Source organism: Pseudophryne corroboree, chromosome 10 (assembly GCF_028390025.1).
Source record: "Pseudophryne corroboree isolate aPseCor3 chromosome 10, aPseCor3.hap2, whole genome shotgun sequence".
Taxonomy (NCBI): Eukaryota; Metazoa; Chordata; class Amphibia; order Anura; family Myobatrachidae; genus Pseudophryne; species Pseudophryne corroboree.
The window spans coordinates 213388066-213410711 of record NC_086453.1 but is presented as its reverse complement, the minus strand read 5'-3'; positions in this window follow the sequence as shown (position 1 = coordinate 213410711).

Genomic DNA, 22646 nt, shown 5'->3' with positions numbered 1-22646 from the left:
TGCAAGGAGAGATTGATTGCTTCTTTTTTGGTGGGGGCCCAAACCAACCAGTCATTTCAGCCACAGTCGTGTGGCAGACCCTGTGGCTGAAATGATGGGTTTGCTAAAGTGTGCATGTCCTGTTTATACAACATAAGGGTGGGTGGGAGGGCCCAAGGACAATTCCATCTTGCACCTCTTTTTTTTTTTTTATCTCTGCATCATGTGATGTTTGGGGACAATTTTTTTAAGTGCCATCCTGTTTGACACTGCAGTGCCACTCCTAGATGGGCCAGGTGTTTGTGCCGCCCACTTGGGTCGCTTAGCTTAGTCATCCAGCGACCTCGGTGCAAATTTTAGGTCTAAAAATAATATTGTGAGGTGTGAGGTGTTCAGAATAGACTGGAAATGAGTGGAAAATATGGTTATTGAGGTTAATAATACTATGGGATCAAAATTACCCCCAAATTCTATGATTTAAGCTGTTTTTGAGGGGTTTTTTTTTTTAAAAAAACCACCCGAATCCAAAACACACCCGAATCCGACAAAAAAATTTCAGGGAGGTTTTGCCAAAACGCGTCCGAATCCAAAACACGGCCGCGGAACCGAATCCAAAACCAAAACACAAAACCCGAAAAATTTCCGGGCACATCTCTACTACATATATACACATAAATGATATGCACTATCTAAGCAAATATATACTGTGCATGCACTATCTAAAGGGGCCTACACACGGAGCGATTATGGCTACAAACAATTATAGCTTAACAATTTCCCTTGAAGCTCCCGGAGTCCAGAACCAAAGATATTGACTAAACATACAGAACGATTTTGGGCTATGTACTATTTTGGCTATGAACGATTTTGGCTATGAATTATTATAGGCTAATATCGTTCACTACATACAGACATAAACGATATGTATTATCCAAACAAAAATAGACTGTGCATGCACAGTCTTATTTTTTCCAGTGCTGATGATATGGTGGAGCGTGCATCGTTCATCGTTGGTACTATACACACGGAACGATATGCACTATCTTTGTTGTCTGAAATCTTTCTGAAATCAAGGGGTCAGTATGGGAAACATGGCCAATAGGCCCAACTAATACTTGCCTGGAAAGTTTTTCATAATGATTCCAATATCATACCCTCCAACATGACCCGCCCCACTAGGTACAAAGGGGCAGATGTATTAACCTGGAGAAGGCATAAGGAAGTGATAAACCAGTGATATGTGCAAGGTGATAAAGGCACCAGCCAATCAGCTCCAATATGTAAATTAACAGTTAGGATCTGATTGGCTGGTGCCTTTATCACCTTGCACATATCACTGGTTTATCACTTCCTTATGCCTTCTCCAGGTTAATACATCTGCCCCAAAATGCTCTGTTTCTGGACTTCCCTCTTAATTTATTATTGCCATCACCTGTGAAGAAACAGCTTTCTTATCATTTAACTAGTTCAACACAGGTGATGGAAATCATAAATTAAGAGGGAAGTCCAGAAACAGAGCATTTTGTACCTAGTGGGGCGGGTCATGTTGGGGGGTCTGCAATATGTGCAGAGATAATTAGGCTTCAACCCCTACTTCCACAGTCAGTGGTTTTAGAGCTCACAAATCATCATTACTTCTGACGCTTTCGGATTATTACAGTTTGGAACTTCCATTTATCATCAACCTGTTAAATAATAAGCTTCACCTGTCGAGCATTAACCCACAGAATGCAGGGGAAGCATGGAAATAAATTATTTCAGTACAGTACAAGAGTACTTTGCATCAGGTCAAACAGGAATGAATACAGGCCTGCAATATAAATCTATTGGAACAAATGTGCTTCCGTACAATTTGCTATGATTACAGTTCCTCCAGGTGATATTCAGCAGCTAATGTTAGCTAGCACGTGTTGTAGTCTCTGCATGTGGTATTTATTCATACATGGCCAGAAGGAAATCTCTGATTGCAGTCAATGGGCTTCATGAGTCAGATGTACTCCGTTGACATTTAACTTACACCTGGAAGAGAAAGCTCTGGGATGTTTGTGAGTGGGAGGATTTACCTGAACAATTCTTGTATCATAAAAGAGGAACCATAGCTCACATTCAAAATGTATTGCAGACAAATATGCTTGTGACCGCTATACAATGGGCAAATAATGAAGAGAGCACATACTACAAAGCAATATTGGTTATATTTTTATATTGCTACAACACTAATTTTCATGAATCAATGAAAGCAACCAGTTATATAAAATGGCTTTTTCATAAAGCTGGATGTCATTGTTATGATTTGCATCACTCATTGAAACTGAAAATGACTCACTGAGAACACACAAAATACCTGTAGGCGCAGCACATTAATTCAGTGACAATGCTGCAGTTTTCTGTCCCATTCTCCAAAACCAATTTCCCAGCTCTGAACACACTTGACTATTGTAAAATAGAAATATGAACTCTTAAGGGCCCCATACACTACAGCGATTATGCCGATTTCAACCCAATTCGGGCATTTGGGCCGATATATTGGGTGAAATCGGGCATTTTGGCTGTAGTATCCGATCCGATACGCGGCCCCGTGAGCGTCGGATTGGATCCTCCAGATCGCTAGTGCTGCACTCGTGATATATTGTGATCGCCTGGAATCATATGGAAAAAGGTGTTTTTTGTGCCTGCGATATATCGCCTGCGATACGTCGTAGGAAGTTTGACTGGCATTCTCAGGACACTCCCATCAGCGGCAGCAGCACGCTATGACGCAGCAGGAGATAGCCCAGCAGATTAATCCAATCAAATCGGATATTTTATTGGCTCAAGTAGGTATTTCCACCAATCATTGTTCATCTAGCACACTGACCACCAATGTATTCACACTGTCCACCAATATAATCACACTGACCACCATTATAATCACACTGACAACCAATGTATTCACACTGACCACCAATGTATTCTAAGTTATTGTTCACATTTTATTATTTTCAAGTGGGCCCAAAGCCATTTTCAAACCCCCTTATGGCCATGTGTTTTCCCCGACACTGTACCCCCATGCTGTACCTTGTGTTTCAGGGGGCCCAAAGTCATTTAAACACCCTTATGGCAATGTGTTTTCACCACCACTGTACCCCCATGCTGTACCTTGTGTTTCAGGGGCCCCAAAGTCATTTAAACCCCCTTATGGCAATGTGTTTTCCATGCCACTGTACCCCCATGCTGTACCATGTGTTTCTGTATGCCCAAAGTGATTTTAGCTCCCTAATGGCCATGTGTTTTCCCCGCCACTGTACCCCCATGCTGTAACTTGTGTTTCAGGGGCCCCAAAGTCATTTCAACTCCATTATGGTGATGTGTTTTCCCCTCCACTGCACCCCCATGCTGCACCATGTGTTTCTGTGTGGCCAAAGTGATTTTAGCCCCCTAAAGCCATGTGTTTTCACCACCACTGTATCCCCATGCTGCATCATGTGTCTCTGTGTGCCCAAAGTAATTTTTACCCCCTAATGGCCATGTGTTTTCACCGCCACTGTACCCCCATGCCTCACCATGTGTTTCTGTCTGCCCAAAGTGATTTTAGCCCCCTCATGGCCATGTGTTTTCACCGCCACTGTACCCCAATGCTGTTCCATTGATGTTTGTGTAATGAGGAAAGTATTTACTATAAAAAAAACTTTATTTAAAAAAATTATTTTTTAACCATATTAACATTTAACCATAAAAACATTTAACCATATACCTTAAATAAAACCATTTGTAACACACTAAATATGTGCACTACTTTTTTATCATTAACGATATGTCTCTAGATAGTGACATAGACTTTATCACTGGCCTACTAGAGATGTACCATGGACATGAATGTCTCTGGAAGCTCAAGGCCAAGGGGTATTCCGATAAAGTGCGACAGAATGCGGCATTGGAGGAGTTAGTGGACTACTGCAGGCCCATTGTGTCTGTCATGCCTTCAGCATTTGCTTTGTGTAGATCTGATTACCTTTACTACAGAAAGTTGTATTATTGCCCCATCTGGTGGTCAGTCCCATCAATTAATTTGACCCTCATAGCCTCTTGTAGCCAGTCTTGCAATGCATTCTGGGATGAAGAAGCTGGGATCAGCCTTTCTACTTCCCTCATGGTCCCAGACAGTCATGCTTTACATGGGTCCAACTCTCATATAGCATTCGATGGTGAGTTTGTATATTAAATGTCTCATCTCAACCTGTTTAGCCAGTGAGTAATGTTAGCTGCACTGTAGTTTATACTTGCACATGTAATCACATGTTTGCACAGCCCATGTTATATGTACTTGTGTATATCCATTTTGCTTTTCACATGCATATCATAATTGCATATTCTTGTTTCATTAACAGTTTTACCTCATTATCACATATCATCATATCGTATTGTACATCAAATCAACGCATCATATCTGTGATCCCTTTACTGAATAATAAAACACCGTTCTACAAACACCTCTTCTGAACAGATTATTGAAAAGTAAAGGTGGTTATACTGTAGGCTTCAAATTTGCCAGAAAGGGCTTAGTGAGAGGCTGAACAGTAAAACATCGAATGCTACAAGCAGATGGACTCTCTTACACTGACTCCGTCAGTAAATCATTGCCTGTCAGCAGTGGGGACATATACTGACTTACAGAGCCGTTACACTGCCAGCCACAGCTATCTGCATATGACAGCCACACAGTTTCTATACAGTCTACCAACTATGGCAGCTCAGCAATAGGAGTACCGCCATTTGACTACACAGAAACCTGTACAAGTCAGTGCAGCCACGCTTATAAGGCAACACAACAGTCTCTTCACAGTCAAGCAGCTTCATAACAGTTCAAAGATACTGACTCCTCAGAGATCTGCGACACAGTCTGAACAGTTACTTGCAGACAGCATTACAGCAGTCTCTACACAATCAAACATCTCTACCAGATCACCATGTCACAGAAAACGATATCCTCATACAAAACAAGGTCCCAAGTCTCTGGTTCCTCCAAATCCTTGTCTGTCAGTAATGCAGCCATCATGGCACGTGCAAAAGCGGAAGCCGCAAAAGTAAGGGCTAACTTTGCCGAGCAGGAGATGCAATTAAAAATCGAGAGCAAACGCTTAGAAGCAATCGGCGAGAAGCTCGCTGCAGAGAAGGAGGCAGCGGCTGCCATAGCTGAAGCAGAAATCTTGGAGACTGCAGAACTCCCTGATATAAGAAGAACCAATGTACTTGACACAGAGAATGGATCTCAGGATTCACTGCAACGCACATCAGAATACGTACGTCAAGTCTCAAAAAGGAGTAGCAACCCTCCATCTTTACAAGGTACGCATTCAGACCTCATGCAAACAAATCAAGTACACTCTACAGCGCCACCACCAGTGGACAACAGACCACACATTTGCAAGCAAGAGAATCCTAGACACTGTGAACCTATGAGGGACAACTCTTCCCCACCTCAGATGTCTGAATCTGCAAACTCCAAGAAAGACACAGCCTACTTCACACAGAAGCGGTGTGATACCAACCGTCGGGAACCAGACAACACTAACAGGTATGACTACACACCATATACCTACCGTGTTAATGTACCGACATCTCCAAGAGCCAATCAGGACACATTAGACTTTGCTAAATTTCTCACCCGCCGTGAATTAGTCACGATTAGTATTTCAAAGTTCAATGATCGCCCTGAGAACTTCAGAGCCTGGCAGTCCTCTTTTCAAAATGCTATCAGAGGAATAGACCTTTCACATAGTGAAGAGATAGACCTCTTAATTAAATGGCTTGGGAATGAATCTGCAGAACATGCTAGAAGGATAAGAGTGATTAACATTAACCACCCTGAGAATGGACTTAGGATGATCTGGGATAGACTTAATGAGTGCTATGGCTCACCAGAGATAATAGAGAGTGCTCTGTTCAAAAGAATAGACGATTTCCCCAGGTTACCCAACAAAGGCTATCAGAGACTCAGAGAACTAAGTGACTTACTAAAAGAACTTCAAGTAGCTAAATGTGAGGGAGATTTACCAGGACTTGCCTTCCTTGACACAGCCAGAGGCGTTAACCCTATAGTGCAGAAACTACCGTATAATCTGCAGGAACAATGGATCAACCATGGCTCCAAATATAAGCGGCAGAACAAAGTGCAATTTCCACCATTCTCAGTTTTCGTGGACTTTGTACACCAGCAAGCTATGACCAGGAATGATCCTAGTTTTGCCTTTACCTTGACAAATACTGCACCTATGGTACCTAACCCCCGCAAAACATCAGTTGCAGTTCACAAGACTAATGTGCATTATTCAGATTCTTTCCGCAGGTCTACCAGCTTTAATCGCCAAGAGACCACAGACAAAGATCCAGCCAAGCAATGTCCTCTGCATCACAAACCGCATCCTCTCCTGAAATGCAGAACCTTCAGAGAAAAGTCCCTGGAGAACCGCAAAGCCTTCTTAAAGGAGAATAGGATCTGCTACAAGTGCTGTTCCTCCACATCACACCTCGCCAAGGACTGCAAGGTTAGTGCTAACTGCACAGAATGCCACAGCACAGACCACAATACCGCTCTACACCCTGGTCCTCCCCCATGGGCTTTGCAACACAGTTATACCGATACAGAGCATGGCGGGGAGCACAGTGTAGAACAAAAAGACACTGTTGCAGTCACACCAGAAATAACTTCACAATGTACCGAAGTCTGCAAAGATGCCATTAGCGGTAGATCCTGCTCCAAAATATGTTTAGTCAAAGTTTACCCCAAAGGCCATCCAGACAAAGCCGTTAAACTTTATGCAATCCTAGATGACCAAAGTAACAGGTCTCTAGCCAGATCAATCTTCTTTGAGACCTTTAATGTTAAAGGACCCAGCACTCCTTACTCCTTAAGATCCTGCGCAGGGAGTTTTGAGACAACAGGAAGGAGAGCAACTGGCTATCAAATTGAGTCCTTGGATGGGAAGACATGTCTCTCTTTACCAACTATCACAGAGTGTGACGAGATTCCAGATAATAGGAGTGAGATTCCTACACCAGATGTAGCTAAACACCATACACATTTGAAACGCATAGCACATCTGATACCAGAACTGGATCCACATGCCCAAATAAATCTACTCATTGGGAGGGATATCCTACAAGTCCACAAAGCCAGAAGTCAGATTAATGGTCCACATAACGCACCTTACGCTCAAAGACTGGATCTGGGATGGGTAATAATAGGAGAAGTATGTCTTGGAGATGTGCATAAACCAGATTCTGTCAACAGCATGCTTGCCTGTACTTTAGAAAATGGACGCCCTTCTCTATTCCAGCCATGTCATAACCATTTCCTCATAAAGGAATTACCACACTGTACCTTCATAGACTCAACTAGTGACAACCATATCTGTGACAACTATCAAGATCATCTGGGACACGCAGTCTTCCAGAGAACAAAGAAGGATGACCAGGTGGCAATGTCCATAGAGGACAAACTATTCTTGGAAATAATGGAGAAAGGACTAGTCAAGGATGATGCCAACAGCTGGGTTGCTCCTCTACCCTTTAGAACACCCAGACAACGCCTTCCTAATGACAGAGAACAAGTACTCAAACGCTTCTCTTCACTTAAACACAACTTTCACAGGAAACCAGAGATGAAAGATCATTTCTTCTCCTTTATGGCTAAAATATTTGAGAATGGTCACGCCGAGATAGCTCCCATTCTTAAAGACACAGAAGAATGCTGGTACCTGCCAATGTTCGGAGTATATCACCTGAAGAAACCAGGTCAGATAAGAGTGGTGTTCGATTCCAGTGCCCAGTTTGAAGGTGTTTCTTTAAATGACGTACTCCTGACAGGACCAGACCTTAACAACAAACTCCTAGGAGTACTCATCCGTTTCCGAAAAGACTCTATTGCCTTCACAGCTGACATTCAACAAATGTTTCATTGCTTTCTTGTGAGAGAAAAAGACAGGAATTTCCTAAGATTCTTCTGGTTCAGAGACAATGACCCCTCAAAAGACATCACGGAGTATCGCATGAAGGTACACATCTTTGGTAACAGCCCTTCACCTGCAGTTGCCATCTATGGACTCAGACGTTCAGCTCAAGAGGGTGAGCTAGAGTATGGTTCTGATGTTAGACAACTTGTAGATAAAGACTTCTACGTGGATGACTGCCTAAAATCTATGCCAACAGCCGAGACAGCAATCAGCCTCCTCAAAAGAGCTCAGGAAATGCTTGCTTGTTCAAACCTGAGGCTTCACAAAATAGCTTCCAACAGCAAAGTAGTGATGGAAGCCTTCCCTTCCCAAGATCATACCAGCGATTTAAGAGACTTGGATTTAGGAACCGATTCCCCACCAGCTCAACGTAGCCTTGGACTCTTGTGGGACTTAAAATCTGACACCTTTACCTTCCAAGTAAACAGCGAAGAAAGACCCTTCACTCGCAGAGGTGTTCTCTCTACTCTAAACAGCTTGTACGACCCCTTAGGATTTGCAGCTCCTGTCACTATCCAAGGTAAAGCTTTGCTCAGAGACCTAACCTGTGAGTCAATTGACTGGGATGCCCCACTGCCTCCCCAGAAAAGAAACTTGTGGCAAGAGTGGAAAGATTCTCTATCTACCTTAACCAACCTCCGCATTACACGTCCATATGCCCCCGTGCCTTCTACAGCAGTACAAAACCAGAGACTATGTGTATTCTCTGATGCCTCAACCCAAGCAATTGCTGCAGTTGCATATCTTAAGACCATGGACATCAAGGGACAATGTCATATTGGATTTGTCATGGGCAAAGCAAAGTTAGCTCCACGTCCAGAACACACAGTGCCCAGACTTGAACTTTGTGCTGCAGTACTAGCTGTAGAATTAGCTGAGCTCATTTCATCTGAGTTACCAATTGGACTCTCTGAAGCAGATTTCTACACAGACAGTAAGGTAGTATTAGGCTACATATGCAACGAGACCAGACAGTTCCATGTTTATGTCAGCAATCGTGTGCTAAGAATCAGAAGATCCACCAATCCAAAACAGTGGCACTATGTATCTACTGCTCACAATCCAGCAGATCACGCTACAAGAGCTGTCCCAGCCAGTATCCTCAAAGACACTACATGGCTCAGAGGACCTGAATTCCTGTACAAGGCAGATTCGAACAATCCTGAAAGTAGCATATTCAAGCTAGTAGACGCAGACTCAGATGTTGAAATTCATCCACAAATAACTACAATCCATACCGTAACTTCAGATTGTCAACTTCAGCCTCACAGATTCCAAAGATTTTCAACTTGGAAATCACTTGTCAGAGCCATTACCTGCTTAACTCACATAGTCCATTCATTTAAACGCAACGCATCTGTAAGTGTGAATGGATGTAAAGGTTGGCATCACTGTCAAAATGTTTACGCACCAGAAGAAACACAACGATCCAAGAACCTTATCATCCGTGTTGTGCAGCACCAAATCTTTTCCGGAGAGATCGACTGCATTAACAGTGGAAATCCTATTCCCAAAGACAGCACCTTAAAAAAGCTAGACCCTTTTCTTGATGAAAATCATTTATTGAGAGTAGGAGGCCGTCTTCAAGAAGCAAACTTGGAGACAAATGAGAAAAATCCTTTAATCATTCCTGGGAGTCACCACATAGCTTCTTTAATTGTGCAACACTATCACAACGAAGTCAAACACCAAGGGCGATTGTTTACCGAAGGAGCTCTACGATCAGCTGGGTTCTGGATTATTGGAGCGAAAAGGTGTGTAAGCAGCACAATCTTCAAATGCATCATTTGCCGTAGACTTCGTGGTACTTCCCAAACTCAGAAGATGGCTAATCTTCCAACAGACAGACTTAGTACAGACCCTCCTTTCTCCAATGTTGGTCTTGATGTATTTGGTCCATGGACTGTCATCACACGACATACTAGAGGTGCGAATGCGAACAGCAAGCGCTGGGCGGTTGTATTCACTTGTATGAGCATCAGAGCTGTTCACATCGAAGTTATAGAATCAATGGACACTTCAAGCTTCATCAATGCCTTTAGACGCTTCATTGCTATCCGTGGCCGAGTAAAACACATCCGGTCCGACAGAGGTACCAACTTCATTGGAGCAGCCAAAGAATTACAAATTAATTCGAACATTGACACTAAAAGCATAGAGAGATATCTCAGTGAGCAAGGTTGTACATGGACCTTCAACCCGCCTCATTCTTCTCATATGGGAGGTGCCTGGGAAAGGATGATCGGCATGATACGCAGAATCCTTGATTCCATATTCTTGCAAGTGGGAACTGCAAGACTTACTCACGAGAGTTTAACAACCTTCATGGCTGAAGTCTCAGCTATTGTCAACGGAAGACCATTGACTTCAGTGTCTAATGACCCAGAAGACCCACTTCTACTTACTCCGGCCACTCTTCTTACACAGAAGACCGGGATTACCTATGCTCCTCCTGGAGAATTCAATACCAAAGACCTGTTCAAACGTCAATGGAGACAAGTTCAAAGCCTTGCAAACACCTTTTGGGACAGATGGAAAAGACAATACCTTTCTACCCTGCAGTCAAGGAGCAAGTGGCAAGTTGCCAAACCCAACTTAAAACCAGGTGACATTGTGCTCGTCAGAGATTGCCAGTCACAACGCAACGAATGGCCTTTAAGTCTTGTCACCAAGACGTTCTCAAGCAAGGATGGGAAGGTTCGTAAGGTTGAGGTCAAGATCTGTAAGCGAGGAGAGACTAAGTTGTTCCTCAGACCAGTGACTGAACTATTCTTATTGTTATCTGTTTAGAGTTTAAAATATGGTACCAGTGATACCAGACGGGGAGTGTCATGCCTTCAGCATTTGCTTTGTGTAGATCTGATTACCTTTACTACAGAAAGTTGTATTATTGCCCCATCTGGTGGTCAGTCCCATCAATTAATTTGACCCTCATAGCCTCTTGTAGCCAGTCTTGCAATGCATTCTGGGATGAAGAAGCTGGGATCAGCCTTTCTACTTCCCTCATGGTCCCAGACAGTCATGCTTTACATGGGTCCAACTCTCATATAGCATTCGATGGTGAGTTTGTATATTAAATGTCTCATCTCAACCTGTTTAGCCAGTGAGTAATGTTAGCTGCACTGTAGTTTATACTTGCACATGTAATCACATGTTTGCACAGCCCATGTTATATGTACTTGTGTATATCCATTTTGCTTTTCACATGCATATCATAATTGCATATTCTTGTTTCATTAACAGTTTTACCTCATTATCACATATCATCATATCGTATTGTACATCAAATCAACGCATCATATCTGTGATCCCTTTACTGAATAATAAAACACCGTTCTACAAACACCTCTTCTGAACAGATTATTGAAAAGTAAAGGTGGTTATACTGTAGGCTTCAAATTTGCCAGAAAGGGCTTAGTGAGAGGCTGAACAGTGTCCACTGCGGACAGAGAATGGGTCAAGAAAAAAATCCAGAACCTTCGCACGGTGTTCCTTAAAGAACACAAAAAAATGGAGCAGTCGTAAAAGTCTGGAGCAGATTTACAAAACATCGCTCTGGTACTACAGCATGCTGGAGTTTGTCCTGGACCAGGAGCATACCCGGACACTTTTCACCTCCCTCCCTTGGACTGCCACACCAGAGACAAAAGAGCCTGAAGACGGTGAGCCATCTCTGTTGGCATCTGTAAGTATATTTTTTTAAATACGTTTTTAAGTTTATCAAAGTTCCACCATCAGTCCAACACAGTACACTAATTAAATGTGGGCCTCCTGCCAATCAACTGCACCCACCCCGTTAAAATAGGCCAGGTACTCGTCCCTGACCTGTTTTGCCCGTAGTTTTGCCCTAGAATGGACTTGAGGTGGTTCCACAGAGGGAAATGGTGAATTCTTGTCTGGGTATTCAGGGTCTGGGTCTCCTGGTGCTCCTCTGGGCTGTGTCCCATGCTGGGTGGTTTTGCTGCACAAATAGTTATGCAGGATACAGCACGCAGTCACCACCCAATCAATCTTCTTCACCTGCAAATTGATAGCCATAAGGAATATGCAGAAACGGCTAGACAGGATCCCAAAAGTGTTCTCTACAATTCATCATGCCCGGGATAGCCTAAAATTGTAGATGCGCTTCTCCCTTGTCAGGTGCCTTTGGGGGTATGGCTTCATAATATTCTCATGGAGTGCGAATGCCTCATCAGCCACGAAAACAAAATTGAGGCCGTTATGGGTTTGCTCCCTAGATGGCAAGTTCAGGGTCTTTGTGATGAGCCGCTCGTAGAAGGTGGTATTCTTCAGCGAGCCACCGTTTGATGCACGTCCGTTTTTGCCAATGTCAATGAAGATGAATTCATAGTTGGCATTCACCACTGCCATCAGCGCGATGCTGAAATACCCTGTATAATTATAATAAGGGAGCCGCTGTTTGCAGGAGGGTTGATGCGGACGTGCTTGCCATCTATCGCTCCACCACAGTTCAGGAAATGCCAGGTGGTGGCAAACTCCTCTGCCATAACTTGCCATTCAGATGTACTTGCAAGGAGCTATAAAAAAATAGAAATAAAAAATAATAAAACATGTATTTTAACAGTGTTTTTTTATTTATCTACTACGGAATACAAGTGTGGAGATTCTCCCCACCCCAGACCTCAGCATCATACAGGATACGGAGCACAGCCCCAACTTCCTACCCCTGAAACACCTGCTACCCCGGATACCTCTGCATCACCAGTTCCTCCGTCGCGCCCCCAAGACATCATATTTGAAGAAATAAAGGCAAGACCTGCCCACCCCCCCACCCCGACCACTACTCCAATTTTGGGGATTTTATGGAATCTTCTATGCGCAAACTACGCCCAGGTCAAGCAGAGCACATTGAGAGGCTAAGTCTGAAAATGCTTAAAAAAGCGCGCAAATCGACACTTCATGAAGATATTGTTCTATTTGACCGCCGTACTCTCTCTCTCTTCCTACCAGCCAATCCCATCTCATTCCGCCCACCCAACCACAGCCTACTCCCCCACTCACCTGCTCCTCAGCCATATATTCTGCTATGCTGGAGGCAGAGGGGGACATGCCCCAGTTTGAAGATTTGTAGGCATCTTATAATTCCCAATAAATATAGTGCGGTATAGGCTATAATAGTGTTTTGGGCCCAGATTTTTGGGGTAGGATACACGCATGCTGTAGATGCATAATAATGGGGCCGGGACCATTCATTCTGCACTTTACAGCATGTGGGTATTCTCCCAATCAAATCTGTGCCCAAAACACCATATAGCCCGCCATTAAAGTACCGCACCATATTTATTGGGAATGAAATGTGACATGTTGGCAACTAATTGCATAAAGTTCTATGTGACATGTTGGCAAAGAATACATTTGCACAGTTGGTTAAAGAAAAACAAAAAAACTTTTTTTCTATAAACTGTTTAAAAGTAACTAAACAGGTGTGGTGTGTATTTTATTTACCTTTAAATGCTGGTTCTGCAGCACCTTCACAATGGCCTTGCGGGTGTCAGGGATTATCTGACCAAAAGCCTGGGGGGAGATGAGAGTCCCGAACTTCATGTCCTCCAACAACCGCCCTGTAGCCAGGAACCTCAGCGTAGCAGTCAGCCTCTCCTCAGCAGTGATGGCCCTCCACATCTTGGTGTCCTGCGTCTCGATGTAGGGAGTCACAAGGTCCAACAACTTCTGGAAGGTAGCGTCATCCATTCGCAGGTAGTTCCGATAGTCCTCGGGGTTGTTCTCTCTAATCTCGGTCAGGAGCGACATGTGAGAGAGAGTCCCCCTCTTCAAAAGCCACTTATTGCTCCAAACCCTCTCCATTTCAGATCCCTGTCACGCTTCAACTTCAGATAGCCACAGGCTAACAGAAGTTGATACCTGTCAGAATCCATCACAAAATAGGGTATAGCACTTTGTTGAAACAAGCCAAACAAAGCAAAGCACACTAGCAATGTGGAACGCTCAGAAGGTTTAAACCGGCCTCAATTATAAGAGCAGCAGTGTGCACATGTATAAAATAGAGATGAGCGCCTGAAATTTTTCGGGTTTTGTGTTTTGGTTTTGGGTTCGGTTCCGCGGCCGTGTTTTGGGTTCGAACGCGTTTTGGCAAAACCTCACCGAATTTTTTTTGTCGGATTCGGGTGTGTTTTGGATTCGGGTGTTTTTTTCCAAAAACACTAAAAAACAGCTTAAATCATAGAATTTGGGGGTCATTTTGATCCCAAAGTATTATTAACCTCAAAAACCATAATTTACACTCATTTTCAGTCTATTCTGAATACCTCACACCTCACAATATTATTTTTAGTCCTAAAATTTGCACCGAGGTCGCTGTGTGAGTAAGATAAGCGACCCTAGTGGCCGACACAAACACCGGGCCCATCTAGGAGTGGCACTGCAGTGTCACGCAGGATGTCCCTTCCAAAAAACCCTCCCCAAACAGCACATGACGCAAAGAAAAAAAGAGGCGCAATGAGGTAGCTGTGTGAGTAAGATTAGCGACCCTAGTGGCCGACACAAACACCGGGCCCATCTAGGAGTGGCACTGCAGTGTCACGCAGGATGGCCCTTCCAAAAAACCCTCCCCAAACAGCACATGACGCAAAGAAAAAAAGAGGCGCAATGAGGTAGCTGTGTGAGTAAGATTAGCGACCCTAGTGGCCGACACAAACACCGGGACGGGCTGCCGAGTGCCGACACAGAGGTAGCCACAGCCGTGAACTACCGCACTGTACTGTGTCTGCTGCTAATATATAGACTGGTTGATAAAGAGATAGTATACTCGTAACTAGTATGTATGTATAAAGAAAGAAAAAAAAACCACGGTTAGGTGGTATATACAATTATGGACGGGCTGCCGAGTGCCGACACAGAGGTAGCCACAGCCGTGAACTACCGCACTGTACTGTGTCTGCTGCTAATATATAGACTGGTTGATAAAGAGATAGTATACTCGTAACTAGTATGTATGTATAAAGAAAGAAAAAAAAACCACGGTTAGGTGGTATATACAATTATGGACGGGCTGCCGAGTGCCGACACAGAGGTAGCCACAGCCGTGAACTACCGCACTGTACTGTGTCTGCTGCTAATATATAGACTGGTTGATAAAGAGATAGTATACTCGTAACTAGTATGTATGTATAAAGAAAGAAAAAAAAACCACGGTTAGGTCACTGGTATATACAATTATGGACGGGCTGCCGAGTGCCGACACAGAGGTAGCCACAGCCGTGAACTACCGCACTGTACTGTGTCTGCTGCTAATATATAGACTGGTTGATAAAGAGATAGTATACTCGTAACTAGTATGTATGTATAAAGAAAGAAAAAAAAACCACGGTTAGGTCACTGGTATATACAATTATGGACGGGCTGCCGAGTGCCGACACAGAGGTAGCCACAGCTGTGAACTACCGCACTGTACTGTGTCTGCTGCTAATATAGACTGGTTGATAAAGAGATAGTATACTACTAATATTATATACTGGTGGTCAGGTCACTGGTCACTAGTCACACTGGCAGTGGCACTCCTGCAGCAAAAGTGTGCACTGTTTAATTTTAATATAATATTATGTACTCCTGGCTCCTGCTATAACCTATAACTGGCACTGCAGTAGTGCTCCCCAGTCTCCCCCACAATTATAAGCTGTGTGAGCTGAGCAGTCAGACAGATATATAATATATATAGATGATGCAGCACACTGGCCTGAGCCTGAGCAGTGCACACAGATATGGTATGTATGTGACTGAGTCACTGTGTGCTGTGTATCGCTTTTTTCAGGCAGAGAACGGATTATAAATAAAAGTGGTGGTCACTGGTCACTATCAGCAAAACTCTGCACTGTACACTACTGAGTACTCCTAATGCTCCCCAAAATTAGTAAATCAAGTGTCTAAACGGAGAGGACGCCAGCCACGTCCTCTCCCTATCAATCTCAATGCACGTGTGAAAATGGCGGCGACGCGCGGCTCCTTATATAGAATCCGAGTCTCGCGATAGAATCCGAGCCTCGCGAGAATCCGACAGCGTCATGATGACGTTCGGGCGCGCTCGGGTTAACCGAGCAAGGCGGGAAGATCCGAGTCGCTCGGACCCGTGAAAAAAAACATGAAGTTCTGGCGGGTTCGGATTCAGAGAAACCGAACCCGCTCATCTCTAGTATAAAATGGCTGCTGCTATTTATATGCCCACCCCCCTAGCACCAATCCGGCCAATTACATATTGTATAGGTGCAGTGTCCATAGGGCTGGCAGCTGCTATTTAATTTGCCTTTGGGCCAGCCCCGCTAGCACCCTAATCCAGCCCATCAGATATATCTTATGGTACCTGTGAATTCATTGCGATAAATCACCTGTGATATATCGCCGCGTGACCTATCGCAGGCGATATATCGCATGCAAAAAAAATCCAATTGTACCAAATCATTTGAAATTGTATGGAACCGCTCCCGGGAGAGTTCAAGGGAAATCGTCCCGACTTCAGCCTCTAGACATATCGTTCTAGTGTATGGGGCCCTTTACATCCTGCTGGCAAAGATGCTGTTTAGGTGAAGTGCTTTCTGAAGCAAAAACCCTGTCCAGACTCCGTTGCTCCCCAGGGACAAATGCTGGATATCTAGAGGGATCCAAATGTTAAGGGCCCCATACACTAGGGCAGGGGTGAGGAACCTCCGGCCCGTGGGCCGTATAAGGCCCGCAAAGCCGTTTGCTCCGGCCCACCCGCTTCTCCCAGTGAGACACGCCGCCGCTCAGTCCGTATCTCAGCTGTCAGTGTCAGGACAGGGAGGAGAGCGCGGCGGCGGCGTGTAGAACTTGAAACCAGCCGCCGGTTCGTGAGCCAGTCAGAGCTCGCGGACCGGCAGCCAATCAAGAGCCGCGGCTGCCGGTCCGCGAGCTCTGATTGGCTCTCGAACCGGCGGCTGGTTTCAAGTCCTACACGCCGCCGCCCAACATAGCCGCGCACTCCTCCGTGTCCCGCCGAAAGGAGCGGTAAGTAGCACGGAAGGGGGGGCACTGTAGGGGCATCTGTATACCTGGCACTGTGGGGGGCATTTGTATACCTGGCACTGTGGGGGGCATCTGTATACCTGGCACTGTGGGGGCATCTGTATGACTGGCACTGTGGGGGCATCTGTATACCTGGCACTGTGAGGGGCATTTGTATACCTGGCACTGTGGGGGCATCTGTATACCTGGCACTGTGGGGACATCTGTATACCTGGCACTGTGGGGGCATTTGTATACCTGGCACTGTGGGGGCATCTGTATACCTGGCACTGTGAGGGGCATTTGTATACCTGGCACTGTGAGGGGCATCTGTATACCTGGCACTGTGGGGGCATCTGTATACCTGGCACTGTGGGGACATCTGTATACCTGGCACTGTGAGGGGCATTTGTACACCTGGCACTGTGAGGGGCATTTGTATACCTGGCACTGAGGGGCATGTGTATACCTGGCACTGTGGGGGCAATTGTGGATCTGGCACTGCACTATTGGGGGCATATGTGTATCACGTCCCATTTTAACTGGCCACACCCATTTTTTGGCGCGCGCGCCAGTACCTCTGTGGGGCAGACCTGCTGGGGGGCAGGGTAATTTTTTACGTTGAGAATTTTTGTATGGCCCACGAAGGATTTTATAAATATCCAAATGGCCCTCGGTAGAAAAAAGGTTCCCCACCCCTGCACTAGGGAGATGTATCTCAGCAATGACTTCCATGCAATTTTCCTGCAATCTCGCCGGGAGCTTCCCGGGAGGCCTGCAATTGAGATTTCATACCTGATTGTATTTTTACATGTGATTTATCTAAGGCAATCTAATGCACTGCTATCTATCTCATGCCATATATCTCAAGGGCCTTTTTTAACCTGCAATTTAACATATGATTGATCTGATGGGGTGGGCTAAAATTAGCATATATAAACAGCAGCCAGAGGAGAGCAACCCTTGCGTATGGATGATGATACATTCCATGAGTTCCTGGCCCTGGTGACACCCTATATTCAGAGGCAGGATACCAAGATGAAGACGGCCATTCCACCTGAGGAGAGACTGATGGCTACCTTGAGGTATCTGGCTACCGGCCGTTCACTGGAAGATCTAAATTTTGGGACCCTCACCTCTGCAAAGTTACCGGTATCTTAAGGTAAAAGAACCACACGACACACTTGTTTACTTGGCTAGTAAAAAAATTTTATCGGTGGAAAAAACATCCGAAAAAGTGCACTACAAATGCCAATGTTGCATATATTTTCACTGTAGCCAACATGGCTTAAGTGGTAAATTTTTTTGCTAAAGTAGCATACAACAAGTCAAAAAGTGCATTTTATTGCCAATGTGACATATATTTGCACTGTAGCCAACATGGCTTTCAACAAATATAAATACACAAAAACAGTATAAAACACACACAAACTATAATAGTACAGGGATTGGATCAAAGCCAGAAAAACCCGGAGCCCTCTACGCCACACCGTCTGGATCCCTGCATCAATCCCAGCAATTTTGGAGAAAGTACTGCACATCACCATACACCCCGGGTTCTGGGGTCTCCAGCCTGGTGGGGTGTATATGTCTGCAGTCATTGCGGGACCCCGGAAGAGAGAGATTACAGCATCTCTGTATGGTCTAGGATGTTCCTGTTTGTAAAAACATCCCTGGATCATGCAGAACAGCTGGAATCTCCCCCTCCCTTTCTCCATAATGACTGCTGACACATAAACCTCCCAGGCAAAGAACCCCCCCCCCCCCCCCTCCCCGGATGGCATCCTGCAGTACTTTTTACAATAAGTGGCCAAGATTCAGTGTGGGGGTTCAGTACGGTGTGGTATTTGAGGATCTGGGCCTGTCTGGTTTTTAGCCAATCCTTGTAATTCCCAATAAATATGGTGCAGTAAATATATTCTTAACATAGGAGGGATATATGGTGTTTTGGTTGCAGATTGAACCCAGAGAATATACACATGCTAAATCACTGACAGGGACCCTTATCCAAGCACTTAGATGTGGTCTGCAGCTGTACTTTTTGAGGAACGTTGATCAGCTAATCAGCACCACACCACATGTACCGACAAAAAGACCTCAGAAAACTCTACAGCGCTATCCTTAATTAGCCTCAGTATAATAAAATGTAGTATCCTCAAAAAATGAAAAATCTTCTTGTATTCTTTGTATAAATTATGATGTGCAATCCAGCATGAATTCCAAGTAAAACACAATGGCCCTCATTCCGAGTTGTTCGCTCGCTAGCTGCTTTTAACAGCATTGCACACGCTAGGCCGCCGCCCTCTTGGAGTGTATCTTAGCTTAGCAGAATTGCGAACGAAAAAGATTAGCAGAATTGCAAATAGAAATTTCTTAGCAGTTTCTGAGTAGCTCCAGACTTACTCAGCCATTGCGATCAGTCCAGTCAGTTTCGTTCCTGGTTTGACGTCACAAACACACCCAGCGTTCACCCAGACACTCCCCCGTTTCTTCAGACACTCCCGCGTTTTTCCCAGAAACGCCAGCGTTTTTTCGCACACTCCCATAAAATGGCCAGTTTCCGGCCAGAAACACCCACTTCCTGTCAATCACACTCCGATCACCAGAACGATGAAAAATCCTCGTTATGCCGTGAGTAAAATACCTAACTTTTGAGTAAAGTAACTAAGCGCATGTGCTCTGCGAACCTTGCGCATGCGCAGTAAGCTACTAATCGCAATATAGCGAAACTCGGCAACGAGCGAACAACTCGGAATGAGGGCCAATGTATTTATTTAAAAAACTTTTAAAACAAAACACTCCTCCTATGTTCACAACAGCGTCTAGCGTTTTTACAGTTCGGCTTACAGGTGTTAATAAGTCAAGGAGTTGCCTCACCGAACCTGCCGAAACGTCTCCCAGCGCTGGGGCGGCACTAGGTGAATTTGGTCACTATTGTGTTAGCGCTGGGAGACGTTCACATAACAACAGAGCGAGCAGCGGGTGGAACAGCGGCATAAGAGGTGTATGAGAGAGAGGACCTGTGGACGACTAGCGGGAAAGGAAGCCTTTGAGCACAGCTCCGGGTAATGAGACTCCCGGGAGACAGGCAGAACCGCATTTACTATTGACGTCCGGCAGGTTTGGTGAGGCAACTCTTTGACTTATTAACACCTGTAAGCCGAACTGTAAAAACGCTAGACGCTGTTGTGAACATATGAGGAGTGTTTTGTTTTAAACGTTTTTTTAAATAATACATTGTGTTTTACTTGGAATTCATGCTGGATTGCACATCATAATATATACAAAGAATACAAGAAGATTTTCCATTTTTTGAGGATACTAATTTTATTATACTGAGGCTAATTAAGACGGTTCTACGAACTCGTCCCGGATATTTACCTAAGGTGGTATCTTCGTTCCACCTTAATCAGGAGATTGTGGTTCCGGCCCTGGTCTCTCCTGACTTGTCTCCCAAAGAGTGGTCTTTGGATGTGGTACGGGCTCTCCGTATCTATGTGAAGAGAACTGCTTCTATTAGGAAATCTGATTCTCTCTTTGTTCTGTTTGGTTTTCACAAACGTGGCTGGCCTGCTCACAAGCAAACTTTGGGCAGATGGATTAGAATGGTGATTGCACATGCTTATGTGAAGGCAGGTCTGTCAGCTCCTGCTCACATTACGGCCCATTCTACTCGGTCAGTTGGACCTTCTTGGGCGGCCCGCCGTGGTGCGACCCTTGAACAATTGTGCAAGGCGACTACGTGGTCCTCAGTAAACACATTCATTAGGTTCTATGCCTTCGATACTGCCGCTTCCCAGGATGCTTCCTTTGGACGCCGGGTTCTTGTGCCCGCTACAGTGCGTCCCCTCTCATAAGGAACTGCTTTAGGACATCCCCAATGTCTATCCTTGTGGAGCCCAGTGTACCCCGCAGCAGAAAACGAGTTTTATGGTAAGAACTTACCTTTGTTAAATCTCTTTCTGCGAGGTACACTGGGCTCCACAAGGCGCCCACCCTGACGCACTTAGCTTCTTTGGGTTGGTATGGCATTAGCCGCTGACACGTCACCTGTCATGAAAATGTGGTGTTTGTGGCTACTAACTATTGTTGTCTCTTTTCCTGCTACTGCATTGGGCTGGTTAACTAAAAACTGAGCTCCTGTGCAGGGAGGCGGGGTTATAGAGGAGGCGGCGCTATGCATCTTGGGAACAGTCAAAGCTTTTGAGCCTGTTGGTGCCTCGGATCAAGATCCTACTCTACACCCCAATGTCTATCCTTGTGGACCCCAGTGTACCCCGCAGCAGAAATACACCATAGTCCTGTGCAGCATAAAGTAACATGTGTATAATGTATAAATCAAGTGCACAGTCTGGAACCTGATCCCTAGAAGAGGAGATGGGCCCCCAGCAAGTGGGAATCACATGGGTTTTCCCTTTACCTCTGTGGGCCAGTCCGACTCGGAGTACAGGCTCGGCACTACCTGCTCAGCTAAGGGATGCAAAGCAGTAAGGTGCCAGGCTGGAAAGGCACTACCCCTGTTCTGCATCCCTGCTGCTGTGCCTGTCCATTCCGCCCCCCACACACACACACAGCTGCCAGCAGCTTAAAGCAACCCCCCACCCCTTCCCTTTTACAGCGGCATTGTGCATTGCCTGAAGAGGGGGCAGAGCTACACCGGAATGAGGGGGTGGGGCTACTTGGAATGGTGGGGGCAGAGCTACAAGGGACCATGCTGCTGTACAGAGGGAGAGGAAACAATTCTGGCCAGCCAGACTTAGGTAACTGGAGGGAAAGAGAGAGAGTATGTAAGTGTGTGTGACCGTGTGTGCATGCATTATGTGTAAAAGTGGTACTTCCGTGGGCATTACGTATAAGGGGCACTACTACTGTGGGCATTATGTGTACTATTGTGGACATTATGTACAAGGGATGCTACTACTAAAGGCATTATGTGTATAAGCTGCATACTGGGTGCATTATGTATAAGCAGCACTACTGTGGCCATTATGTGTATAAGTGGTACTACTACTGGGGGCATTATGTGTATAAGCAGCACTACTACTGGGGGCATTTTTTTGTATAAACGGCATACTATGAGCATTATGTATAAGGGGCTCTACAAGTGTGGGTATTATGTGTATTAGCAGCACTAATATGTGCAGTGTAATGTAAGATTGGTGAAGGGTAGTGGCCACATAATAGTACCACTTCACATTACACTGCATAGCAGTGTCCATTATTCACATTATGCCACAGGGTAGTACCCCTTATACATGTTACTCCACATAGTAGTACCCTTATATACTTTAGGCAGCCCCTATTACACATTAATTTACACATTATGTCACACTGTAGAGCCCTTTATACACTTTATGTCTCACAGTAGTGCCCCTTATACACATTTTGCAACAAAGCAGCGCCCTTTTATACACATTATGCGACACAGTGGAGCCCCTTTGAAACATTATTTCACACAGTAGAGCCCATTATACACATTATGCCGCAGTAGAACCCCTTATACACAGTAGAGCCTCTTATACACATTATGCCACAGAAGAGCCATTCCAACTCATTCCTCATCATCATTCCTCCTCCTCCTTGTTATTTCTCCGCATCATCATTCCTCCTTAACATCATCATCATTCCTCTTCATTTCTACTCATTATTAATCTTACTTATTCCTCCTCTGGATTCCTCCAT